A 13244-nucleotide genomic window follows, 5' to 3' on the forward strand; every position below is an offset into this window, starting at 1 on the left:
TGATGGAGATTGCCACAATCGCCTTTTCCAGCAGGAGACAGCCTCAGCTAGAAGACAGCGATGTAGACAGCAGATCTAGGATCACATCTCGTCCCTCATCATAGAGGAGATGGGATGCTCCCTCTTAGCCCCCTTCACGGAGAAGGAACTAGAGGAGGCTTTCCATGCACATGATGGGCTAAAATGCCCAAGAGAGGATGGCCTTTCTAAGGCCTTCTAGGAGATTTTCACTTCAAGACAAATCCCATGGAGTCTTTTGGTAGGCCTTATTAGTCTTCTCCCCAAAGGGGGAGACTGGTTGGAGCTTTCCTAGTGGAGATGGATCACCTTATTGTTAATGGCCTATAAGGCACTAGCAAAGATCATTAGTAGTCGACTACGCCCCATACTTCCAGACATCATTCATGACACACAGACAGGCTTTATCTAGGATAGGAGCATCGTAGACAATGTATTCACCTTCTTTCAACCGACAGAGTGGGGCTCAGCACAATGGGCAGAGACTAGTCGTACTACTCTTGGATTTTGAGAAAGCTTATGATAGGGTGGACTAGGATTTCCTAGAGGGCACCATGGTGAGGTTGGGTTTCCCCCAAGCATGGATTTGCGTGGTCTCTGCACTTTACAGATCAGCCACCAGCAAGGTTCTCATAGGTGGTAGGAGAGGGGAGGAGTTTTGGCTGGAGAGATTGGTCCAGCAAGGCTACCCCCTAGCCTCGTACCTCTTTCTACTCTTTGCAATCGTGATGTCTTACTTCCTCAGGTCATGTGTGAGCGGATTACGCGGCCTTAGATTTCCTTTGAGAGAGGAGACCGAGTTGTTAGACTCAGAGTATGCAGATGATACAACACTCTACATAGAGGATGATGAGTTGATGCTGGAGAGAGTAAGACTAGCTCTCGAGGTGTTCTATTCTATAGTGGGTGCAAAAATCAACTGGCCAAAGTTGGTTGGTTTCCTCACAAACTCAGACTCTTGAACAGAGTGGGGCGTCCACCTGGGGTTTAGATGGGTGAGCAAAGGGTAGTAGACCGTCCGTTACCTAGGGTTCTAGGTGGGACTCGACATCACTCCCACCCATCAGTTTCTTCCAGTCCTCGATTCTATTCGAAGGAATCTCACCTACTAGAGCATGGCTCACCTCTCACTTGCAAGACGAGCCTTGGTGGTTAACCTAGTCCTCCTAGTGACGGCCTGGTACATTGCCTCTTGTTGGTGCTTCTCATTATCCTGCATTGTGCAACTTCATTGCCTAGTGCGGAACTTTCTTTGGTCCGGGTCAAATAGCTCCAGGGCTTCCAGGGTCAAGGTGGCGTGGGTGACCATCATACGGCATCAGTCAGAGGGAGGGCTTGGGAACATAGACCCAGAGTATCAGAGTATGGCCCTCTTGGGCAAGCTAGTTGTCTACGGCCTCACATCAGGAGGGCAGACTTGGAAGGTCCTATTGCAGGAGGGTCTTTAGAACTGCAGACCGAGGCTTGGCACGTTGAGTGGAGACTATCCCTAAGATGAATCTTCACATTAGCCCAAATCACCCCCCCAGATCACCTTTCCGATGCAGCTTGCTCAGCATGTTGCAAGGCCTCTATAAGGCCCTAATCCAAAGCCCCCCAAGTTACCAGGAGGAGATACACCGTCAATCGATGATCTGGAACCCCTAGGTAAGAGATCGGGAAGGCGCACAAATTGGCGAGTGTCCCCACATCTAGTGGGCTGGTTGGGAGGTCAGCCCAGCTCGTACCATGAGTATATGGCAGGAGGTGTATAGGATGGTAGACGAGGAGGTGTTGCAACAAGTATCAGGCCGCTAGAGAGGAGTGGAGTTGAGGGGAAGGGAGATAGACGCAGCAATACCTCGAGAGTGGCTTGCTCCCTCGATATGAGAGCCGATAGAGCCTAGGGAGGTATGGGCCACTAGGTTTTCACCAACAAGCATCTCCCTATAGGTGGCAGGTAGAGTGGGCGATGGCGCTCCACTTGGGACCTTCTTTACCATACAGAAGGGGGGGGTCTAGCTCTTAACAAAGGACAGAAGGATGAGGGGATAGTTGTTCTTTCATGGAGGAGGATCCTGGTGATTGGCCTTCAAGGGAAGACATGGCGGTTGGACCCTTTTGTCTTATCGAAGGAGCTCAGGGAGTGGCACATCTAGATTTGGGAGGGTAGGCCACTTGATGAGCTGGAGTGGGATCAGGGAGAGTGGCTATGGCCGGCCACTACGGTCGCCAAGAAGCCATCGAGGTTCCTGGAGTACACTACCAAGATTAACAAGCACTACTGATGTAGAAGGATACGGATTGGACGCCATCACGTAGCAGGCATTGGGCGGAGTACATCATCACGAAGCATTTTTGACGGACCTTCTGGTGCCACCTATGGGATAGCTGGAGGCTAAGGAGGATATCGTATTTCTTATGTCTAGTTGCACATGGAGGCTTAGCGATGGGAAGTTGGCTTGCCCAGATGCAGAAGGAGGGAGGTTGTAAGCGTTGCACAAACAGCAGCCTCTGGAAACCCCAAAGCACTGCCTTTGGTTGTGTGAGGCGGCGCAGCTCGTGTGGAGAGGAGCATGCCGCATCCTTCACAGTATAGCACCTAGCCTTGGATATATCTCATGGGGAGCTTTCTACTGGCAGGTAGTCAACCAGGGCCATCACCTTCTATATGAGGCTGGGATGCAGGACACGATATTCATTATTGAGGCAAGGTCGTGCGCAGTGGTCAGTTTGGAGGCTCTATCCATCTGCCACTAGAGCAGCCCACAACAAACCGCTCTGAGATATGAGAGATCATATGGAGTCTTATTGGATGGCATATCTGGAAGGCACGACGTTAGGAGGCTTTCGGCAAAGAGAGACTTTCAGCATAGGCGACCTTATCAAAGCTCTGGACCTCCATCATCCACTCCCTCCGAGGCTGATGGGATGGCGAGTCTAGGGCTCGATCAAGAGCTCCGTTGTCATTTCATGCACACTTGGGGCGGCCAGGACCTATTTTTCGTGATGCATGTAGGTAGCCCCAAATGGCGATACACCCCCCCCCCCCCCCCCCCAATGGCTTCTTGCCCCCACCCCCCCACCCCCAGACTGCCTTGAGAGGCTTGTATACATGATGTATTTATGACTCTACATCAGCTCTAGCTAGTTTGTTGAGCATGAGCACTCCATTGTAATCAGTTTTTTTTTAGTAATATAATCAGCCACATTTTACTTGAAAAAAAAAAGATATTGAGAAGCATCTTGCCCACCATCAGATGACCTGATCACATGTAGCATTCATCAAGAAGGAATATCGCGAAGCAACAATAGATTAAATTATAAATCTTTACCTTCCTCTTTTGCCTGATGTTAAAAACGTTAAATGTTACAACTAATTGATATCTGGACATGTAAAGTTTTTTATAGTAATAAGTTTGCAGTGTCACATTTAAATTGTATGGTGAAAAAAGTATTTATTCTATACATTGATATGTTTTGAAATCCATCTAGTCCTTTGTAATGTAGTTCATTTTAGCCTGGGATATGAGGGGCTAGGGTTTACATGTAAATAAGGTTGATTTTCCAAATGTAAGGATCTTATCATCTTATCATTTTTTTCATTCTTGGAAGAAGGAATTGAAGTACAGGCACAGTTATAGTCTAGTTCCAGGACATATCTATGACTAGACAAGCTTTTATAGTTAACCGTAACTACGATTAAAGACATTTGAGGAGGAACTTGACAAAAATAGCAGCATCAAAACCATGACACATATTACTAAAGCTCATGGGGGGCATCAACATTCTACAAGATGTTGTCAAGATGGAGTATGGCACTCAGAAGATGGTCTCATGTAAATGCCCCTTGAGAAGTGCACTCTACAATGTGGTGTTCCATATGCTCTATAGCCCTTTTGAGTCTCTCAATATGCTCCTCAATACGGACATGTACTTATGCTAATGTTTGAGACTCCATGACTTGTTGGAATTTTGGTTACCTTTGTGCTAGCTTGTTTTTCAATGCCTCTTCTCTTGCATGCAAGTCTAATGTCGCACTTTTCAATACTAATTGAAAATCATCAAAGTGATTGTTATACTATGTGCTCATACATCATCCATGGAATGGTGGGTCTCTGATGAGAAGTCCATTGGCTAGCCAAGTACAAAATCCATGCACAACATCTTTGCCAGATAGAGAGCAAAGTCAATTTGTGAAGGGGTTGGCTGAATACTTCAAGAGTGATGCACTCAGCATTCTCCATAATGCCATCATGAAGGCATTTGCTTAATTTCTATCACCCTTTCTTGACCTTTACACTTGAGCATGACTAGACTCTCGTCAGCATTTCGATGCTCACTGCATTGTTGACCTCTTCCATTGCATATGGGCTAGATTAGCCCATTGCAAGAGGTGTTGGGGCTATGTTTTGGGCCTCCCTTCCATCCAACGCGATGTCACCACTTAACTCTTTAAGAGTTCATATGCCTTTCAAGCATGTTTGTTGTATGCTCTAGACCTCATCTCTCACTCATCACCAATCTTTGCCCTCTACAATGTTGCCTCTAAAATGGAAAGATGTACAAATCACCCTTCCACAAATTGATCTAATGAACTTTGATGAGTATGAACAATTGTATGGAACATGCAATAAGAGATACATTAGTATAATGATATACAAAAAATAATCCACTACAAAGAGATACAAGTATATCAAACATGTTTGCACCATGATAAGATATACAAAATCTATTTGCACCACGATAAGATATAAAACAAATTTACATTATGATAACTTTACAAAACTAATATAAACTTAATGCACGATGAAAGATAACAAATAATAGGTTAATGAGTTAATATGAAATGACAAGCTAACAAATAACAAGTTAAGAAACAATATATAATATGACAAGATATGGAAGACAAGTTTCCACCATAACTTGCTAATAGAAGTAGCAAGTTAATTTGCAATGATAGATTACGACTCCTGAAGAGATTGTGTTTCATGGATTGTACAATTTACATGTGTTATAAATAATTGGTACCTTGTGATTACAAAAATTTTGACAATTTATTTTACAACACTTGCAAAGGATGGGCTAGGTTATTTAAAGAGAGTGGATAGGGCCAAGTGCAATGAGCAACGTTTGAGCCTTTACAAGATCTAATTTTAGCCCTATCAACTAACTTCATGCCATTCCTTGCCTTCAATTCTAGTGTATACATGAATTCTTTATTTGAACTCGCATCCCTCACCTACTATTCAACCATTGGTGTTGGCTAAATTGCCAAAATTCAACAAGGCACATGAAGAGCCAATCGAGTGCGTAGAAATCTAACTCCTTGTTGTACATGGATTAGCAGAGTGAATCATAGATTTTGGTTGCAATCCCCATGGTCTTTTTCTCCTGACTTCTTTGCCTCTCTTTTGGCGCTCTTCTCTTACGTGCGGTGCAATCTATCGATAAGTGCGTGAATGTTACTGGGCATATTTTCAATCACACCTATGAGTCTAACATGTATCTTAGAACTAGGTGGCACATCAAGAATGTTTTTGAATTTGATTGAAGGCTTGTGAAAGCATTCCATTGTCCCTCTATATATACACTTCTCGAGCAAATCCCACTTAAAAGTGTCACTCAATGTGCCATTGTTGAACAAGGAGAAAACAATAACCTAAGGGGGCCCGTAGATGAGGCAATGCATCACACAATCAATGCATTAACCTTTTGTATTTTGTGCTCCACTTGGAATAGCTATAGCTTTGTATTGTTCAAACCCTTGTACACATTAGCACAGTACACTATATATGAAAAAGGGAAGTAGATGATACCCTCCATAGTGACCTCAATACACTCTCTAAAGGAACCTTAGTCTATGAGCTTGTTGGGCTTGAAGGCATTGTACAGGATACCGATGGTTGAGGCACATTGATGGTTTTGAGGAGCATACATGATTGTGCTACCTTTAATGCATCGATTACTTGCCTTGTGGGACTTGAGGATGAACTACCACCTATGGTGACCTTGAGTCATCTGGGGAGAAAGGTTGTGCTCAATAGGTCTTTTGCATGCTTGGAGCATGCCCCTTCCACTTTTCACTCTGCATCCCAAAGATCCAACATCTCCTTTGAGGCTAAAAGTAGTGCCAGATCCTTGAAGTTTCCCAACATCTTAGATGTATATCCTAACAATGTGCAGCATAAATGTAAATTATTCTCTGTGTTCCAAACACCCCCCCCCCCCCCCATCAACTAAGTGATTGAGGCCACACTTCTACAATAATGAGCACATGCTCACACATGCATTGTCGTAGAAGTTTTACAAGTGTAACCTCGTTGCTATTGATGAATGTTATCTATTGATCTATGCTCAAGGATATAGCTTGCACTAAATAAATCTGAAGGACTTTTGTTAGATGCAACACCATCTTTGTGACTTGGAAACTCTCAAGTTTCTATAGTAAAGGAGAACAAGTATTAAAAACAATGTCATATAATCTCTTATCATGTTTTATACTACGAAAATAATTTCTTAGAATGTTTTGCAACAAAGAAAAACAAGTGTATGAAACAATAAAGAACAAATGTATGAAATAAATTTCTATAACTTTCAATTATGATTTTCAATTGCATAATATAATAGATTTTTAAAATGCAATGTAAAATACATTGATTTGTTAAAAATAATATGAGAGAGAGAGAGAGACAAGAGCCACATTTCTATTTTTGATCAAAATGACTCAATTATATGATATTTATAAAAACATTTAAATGTGTGTACTAATGAACATTGACTACATGTATCATTGGTACTCACATTTAAAACTATTGCTATTCACATTTAAAATGAGAGAGAGAGAGAGAGAGAGAGAGAGAGAGAGAGAGAGAGAGAGAGAGAGAGAGAGAGAGAGAGAGAGAGAGAGAGAGAGAGAGAGAGAGGTCATATCTCTATTCTCAATTAGATTCACATAACATTCATAGCATCATCAAAATTGCTATAGCATTAGGTTGTCATGTAGTTGGTGTTGGTTGCATGCTATTGTTGCTATTCACGTTTAATGTGTGTGTGTGTGTGTGTGTGTGTGTGTGTGTGTGTGTGTGTGTGTGTGTGTGTGTGTGTGTGTGTGTGTGTGTGTGTGTGTGTGTGTGTGTGTGTGTGTGTGTGTGTGTGTGTGTGTGTGTGTGTGTGTGTGTGTGTGTGTGTGTGTGTGTGTGTGTGTGTGTGTGTGTGTGTGTGTGTGTGTGTGTGTGTGTGTGTGTGTGTGTGTGTGTGTGTGTGTGTGTGTGTGTGTGTGTGTGTGTGTGTGTGTGTGTTCTATTTTTTTCTTAAGGTAAATAATACAATATTTAGTTTAGAAGAGTAATTGTATGAAATAACTTTAATTTAATTAGCAATTGCATATAATGTTCAATTAAAACTATAATTGTGGCTTTCAATGTAAGTTTGGTAGAGATTTGCATATTCTTTAATTTAAAAATTGCAATTGTATGAGTTCATTGTTGAGTTTGAGAATGCAAAAACATTTCAAGATGTGAAATAAAAAAATACATAGGTAAATATTGAGGCCAAACACATGACCTACAATGCCCATCTCATCAAACAATACCAAACAAATTTATGTATTACTGCATTATTTAGCCGAAGACATGACCAAATTTCCATTGATTTATTTATATCTAGCCTATTAGGATATTATATAGCCAAATTCACAACCAAGTGTACATCCATGCCTAAGGGGAAAGAGAGGGTGTAATAATCAAACTGGTAGATTTATACTAAGTTCACGACACAATGCCAAGTGACTAATGTTACAAAACATTGTTGATCAAGAAGAGAAGAAGAGATTATGGGGGAAAGTAGAAAAACAAGAATGAAACCATAGTGGCATGAAAGAGATTTGATTAATTGCTCTAGTGAATCAAGTACATTCTTTTATAGGTTTCTATCTTGGACATGCACTTCACTCTTTGCTTATGGGATTTAGCTACATGTTCCTCTAGCACCACACATACATTTTAACCCCCCCCCCCCCCCGGTGCTAACTTACCCTCTAGATAACTTCACCAAGGATGTAGGTTGCGAGTAGGTTTCCCTCCTGTGAATTCTTTCAAGGCCTTTAGCTCATGCAATGTCAAACAAAGTGTAGGCTTAGAAGAGAGTTTCTTCAAAGTTTGTTTCCTTTACAAAATTTACCTTCTGGCTCCAACATTCTTTCTTGATGTGGCCAAACTTATTGCAGCTTTTGTACCTTTGTTTTCCTTCTTTCTAGTCTTTGCGCTTTGTGCCCATTTCTCCCACAGATCCTGCAAACAATTTTGGAAGAAGAATATTTATTATGAAGTGCAATTACTATAGGGCTTGTGTCTAGCCTTGGGCTTTGTCCTTAAGTTTATCTTCTTGCTCATATAAAGAAGCTTCAAGTGCATTGAGTAATCTTCTGTCAAGTATATTCTTTAGTGTTGATACCACCTACTCATAACCTTTGTTAGGGTTACCCACACTATTGAGTAGCACCACAATGGCCTCATCTTCTTCGATTTCTTTCCTTATTGGAAATAGCTCTACTTTTAAGCTTTTTTTATCGATGATGTTAGGGAATCACATTGGGTTTTAGATCAAGCATGGAAAATTTCGTTAATAGATTAATTTTAGAGTTTTTTTCTTGAGAGTCGAATATCTTATCCAGCTCTCATCCCATGCCTCTTTTGCATTTTTAATTCTTAAAATGTGGTACAAGACATCATCAAATAAACCCCAAGCTATTATCTCAAGGGCCTTGTTATATTTTCTTTTCCACATTGGCTCATGAATATCTTCAGGATCTTTGACAATGTCCCAAAGGTTTTTTCTCATTTGATGATACATGGTTTTCATTTTCCAACTGGGAAAACCATTCCCATTGAGTTTTTCCATTGTTTTGATTTCAAACATTTTGGAACTGGAAAGGACTTATGAATGACTCACACAACAATGTCTAACTTTAATTTATAAAAAATATTTTGTGGGAGTTACAATGTACGTTTTAAGAGGAGTACTTGCATACAATAGCACTTTTATGGCTTTTCAAGTGCTTGTGGTTATGATCTGTTTTTAAGAGAAATCGATTTTCAAAAAAAGAACTTGAGTGTCAATGCAAGTTGCAATGTCAATGGGCTTTAGTACAAATGATTTTTGAACATTTCAATGTGAGCAAAGACTGAAAGAGAAAATTAGTTTGGTAAGCCTAATGTGAATAGGGCTTTAGACTAACTAGTTTAGTTGTGAAATGAGCTAAGACTACGGGGTTAATTGAGCCTATGAATGTAAGGCTTAAGAAAGAGATAAGGTGAATTGGCAAGTTGACTAGGTCATTGATTTCAAATTTAACATGTCGTCTCATTTGTGGTGGCTCATTTGATGAGAAAGTTACTGATTTGTTGAGATAACATCAATCTAATCCAAAGCATTCTAAAGTTGAAGCTTGAAGCTCTCTCTCTTTTCTTCATTTTCTCTTCCTTGTCTCTTTGACATAAAGTAAGTAGCCCCACAACTTATCTTAAAAGCAGGCCCTCATCCTCTAAGGATGTAGACCCCTTAAACATAAGGCTTAAGTAGCCCCCTTGTGAAAGTAATGCTAGCCAAAAGAAAATATGATAGAACTTGAAACTAGTTTTCTAATTATTGCAACCTTCTTCTTGACAATGGTAGCAGTATGCTAATGAGCACAATAAAAGGGATATGCCTCTTCCTTTGAATGGCATCCTCTTCACTTCAATCAGACTCCACACCCTTTGCAAGCCTTCATTCCTCAATCAGACTCCACACCCTTTGCAAGCCTTCATTCCAAGCATTGAACTTCTTGGACAATAGTACCTCCAATGCTTGAGCTCTCGACATTGAGTAGCAACTATGGAAGAGCTTTCACAACTTCGCAATCTCTATGAAAGAGGCTCCGATACTATGTTATAAAACATGGTTGAGCATAAGAGAAGAAGAGATTATGGAGGAAAGTAGAATAACAAGAATGAAACCATAGTGGCATGAAAGGGACTTGATTAAGTGATAGTAAAGCAAGTACCTTGTGTTATAGCTTCTATATTGGACACACACCTCACTCTTTACTTATGAGATTCAGTTGCATGTGCCTCTAGCACCACACACGTAGTTTAACAATTGAGATGTACTTGTCAAAAGACACTCACTTGTCAAACTCATGAGACTAAGTGCTTGTTTCACAAGCACCTTTCAACCCTACTCACACACATCACAGGAGAGAAGTATCATGACATGTATACGTCAAATATATGACACATACCAATCCACATGTCCAACAACTAACAACACAACACAATATATATACAATGCATGCAAGTAATGTGTAAGGGAGAACTACTTCATGGCATGCATAACACATGCCAATCAATGACATCTTCCCTCCCATACACATATGTGTGAAGCATACACACATACAAATAATGAGTGATAGTAGGGGACTCCCTCATTAGTTCTCATGACTTGCGTATGCCAAATTCACAATACACACCAATTGGATGGCCCCTTCTATCATGCACATGTATATATGTGTGCGTCCCTATGCACACACACAAATATACATATATATTAAGTGGTAGGACATGACTACCTCATGATATACATATGTTGAATTCACGGCGCACGCCAATCAGCAAGCCTATCCTACCATGTACAAACACAAGGGAGAAAAGAAACAGAGATTACCTAGAGTAGAATGAAGCCCTACATCCATCTTGGTCTCCGATTTTATAGATTTTGAAGCCTGCTTGGCTTTTTGTTATTAGTATTAGTTAAACTTTCTAAAAATCTTATAAAGCAAGAAACTTTGATTGTTTTTGTAGAGAGGATGCTAGATTGTCATGTAATTCTATGTCTAATAAATGAAAACTTATAGGAATTTTGATATTGATAGTCCTTTACGTGTGTGCTTATGGGATTGCTTTGCATGTGTCTATGTTGAATTACATTATCTATGGTCATCTGTCACAAAGTTTGAAGTGGTATACTTCTCACTGTGAATGCAAAGTGGTGTGTACTTGTTCCTAGACATGTAGCTAACCTTTGTACTGACCATGGAAAAGTTGGAGATTGGTTTTGTTAGTGTGAATGCTCCTAGCTACACCCTCATGAATGTGATTTTTGGGTGTTAATAGGCTACCCTCATTCTTTAGTGTTCAATAGAAGAAAATGCATTATATACAGAGAGTGTTGTCCATAGTAGTACTAACCAATAGTATATATTATACTCAAATTTGAACCAATTATAACCACTCATAACTTCACTTAACTAATCTAAATGAGCCCATAAGGCTTAAGATTTTGAACAATTGTAGATGGCTAAAAAACTAGCCACCTCTATATAAGTACAAGAGGGAGCCCATATAGCCAATATTTTGGTTTCCCAATGCAAGTATTGATGGATTAGTCCATACAAATGGTATGGAGAGTGGTGATGGCCATTTCCAAGCATAATGCTAGTTCTTTTATTGAAATTGTTACTATCTCAACTACTAGGAATGCCACCATAGACAAGATCTATTTTCATATATATGGCTAGCTTCTTGAGAACCATGGTGACTAGCTCGGCTTAAGGATACAGTTATGGAGTCTACAAAGGGGTCAATGCCTTGCAAGCCTAAAGAGGGTTTGAAAGATTCGAATCAAACTAATTGCCAAGTCACAGCTCATCATTGATGCTCTCATTAATGCAGATTTGGATTACCACATTCTAACTTATAAAGTATGGACTGAGATTGGACAATCTACACTTGTCACTGCAAATATAGTTATTAGACCATATGGAGGATCACCAGATTCCCTCCTAGGAAAACACAAAATTCTCCTAATTATAGAGACTAAAAGCATGCCCATTATTTTCTATGAGCTTCAAAATTGAGATGATATGGGAAAGAAAATCTTGCTTGGAAAACCTTTTAATCTTGTAAACTAAAAGTAAAGTGGACTACTCAGTACATGGATTTAGTTGATCTTTCCAAACATCAAGATGGACACTATTTTCAAAAGAGGAAAGTTTTTTTCTTCTCTAGGAAAAGGCAAGAAGCCTATCTTAGAGACTCAAATAGTGAGGATAACCGGAGAGTTCTAAAGGAACTACTCAAGGCACAAGAGAACAAGAGGGAACTACTTAGTATATATTCTCCTAAACCTAAAGCAAAGGCCCAAGCTACTAGGAACTATACATTAACTTTTAAAGCTATCAAGTAAAGAACTACATCTAGAAGGAACAGAAGACCTAGGGTATACAATCAGAAGCTTTTGCCTAAGAGTTAGCACCAACTTGCAATAGTGATGATTGTTGCATATTCAATGATTTGACATGGGAAATGGATGGATTCGGTTGCCTAAACTGCCCCACACTCACCTCCATTAACGGTAGCCCAAGTCCCATTAAGATCAGCGAGAAGGAGAAAGATATCCAAACACATATTCAGGTGAAGGAAAAATGAGGAGACAAAACTAAACACAATCAAGAATGAGAAGCTAGTCTTAGAGACTAAAAATCTACTTCTTGACTATTAAGAAAAGACACATAAGCCCACAATTTTGGAAGACTAATCACTTGAGGCAATTGCCAATCCACATTAGGAGCTTGTGGTGTCTAAGAGGGCATAAATCCAAGAAAACCAAGTAGCCATTGCCTAGTGATGTTGCTCAATTTGATAGAGACAAAACTAGGCATAATCAAGAATAAGAAGCTAGTCTTAAAAACTAAAAAACTACTTCTTGACTATCAAGAAAAGATACATGAGTCCTCAATTTTGGAATATTAACCACTTGAAGCAATGCCTAACCCATAGGTGAAACCTTGGTGTCTAAGAAGGCATGAACCCAAGAGGAGAAAACCAAGTGGCCATTGCCTAATGATGTTACTCAAATTGATAGAGACTGACATGATACATATCTCAAGTGCTAACAAGCAACAACTTTACATAGTTGATGGTGCCCAAACTATTGAAGTCTCCCAAAAATAAAGGTACTTTATCAACCAAACCCAAACAGAAGATCTAATAGCAACAACCTCATGAAACTACTCAATTGAAGAAAAAGGATTCACAATGATCAACCAAGAAAACACCGAAATATTGACAACATCCCTTTGAAAGCATAGGTAGAAATACTAAAATCAAGACTAACTTCAATCATTCCATGGATCCAAGTGCTAAGTCACCTTTGATTGACAAGATTAACCAATCCATTGAGCTAGAAGTTACTACTTCCAATTTTGA

Source organism: Lygodium microphyllum, chromosome 8, assembly GCF_053477565.2.
Source record: "Lygodium microphyllum isolate KBCC chromosome 8, Lygodium_microphyllum_v1.1.10, whole genome shotgun sequence".
NCBI classification, from domain to species: domain Eukaryota; kingdom Viridiplantae; phylum Streptophyta; class Polypodiopsida; order Schizaeales; family Lygodiaceae; genus Lygodium; species Lygodium microphyllum.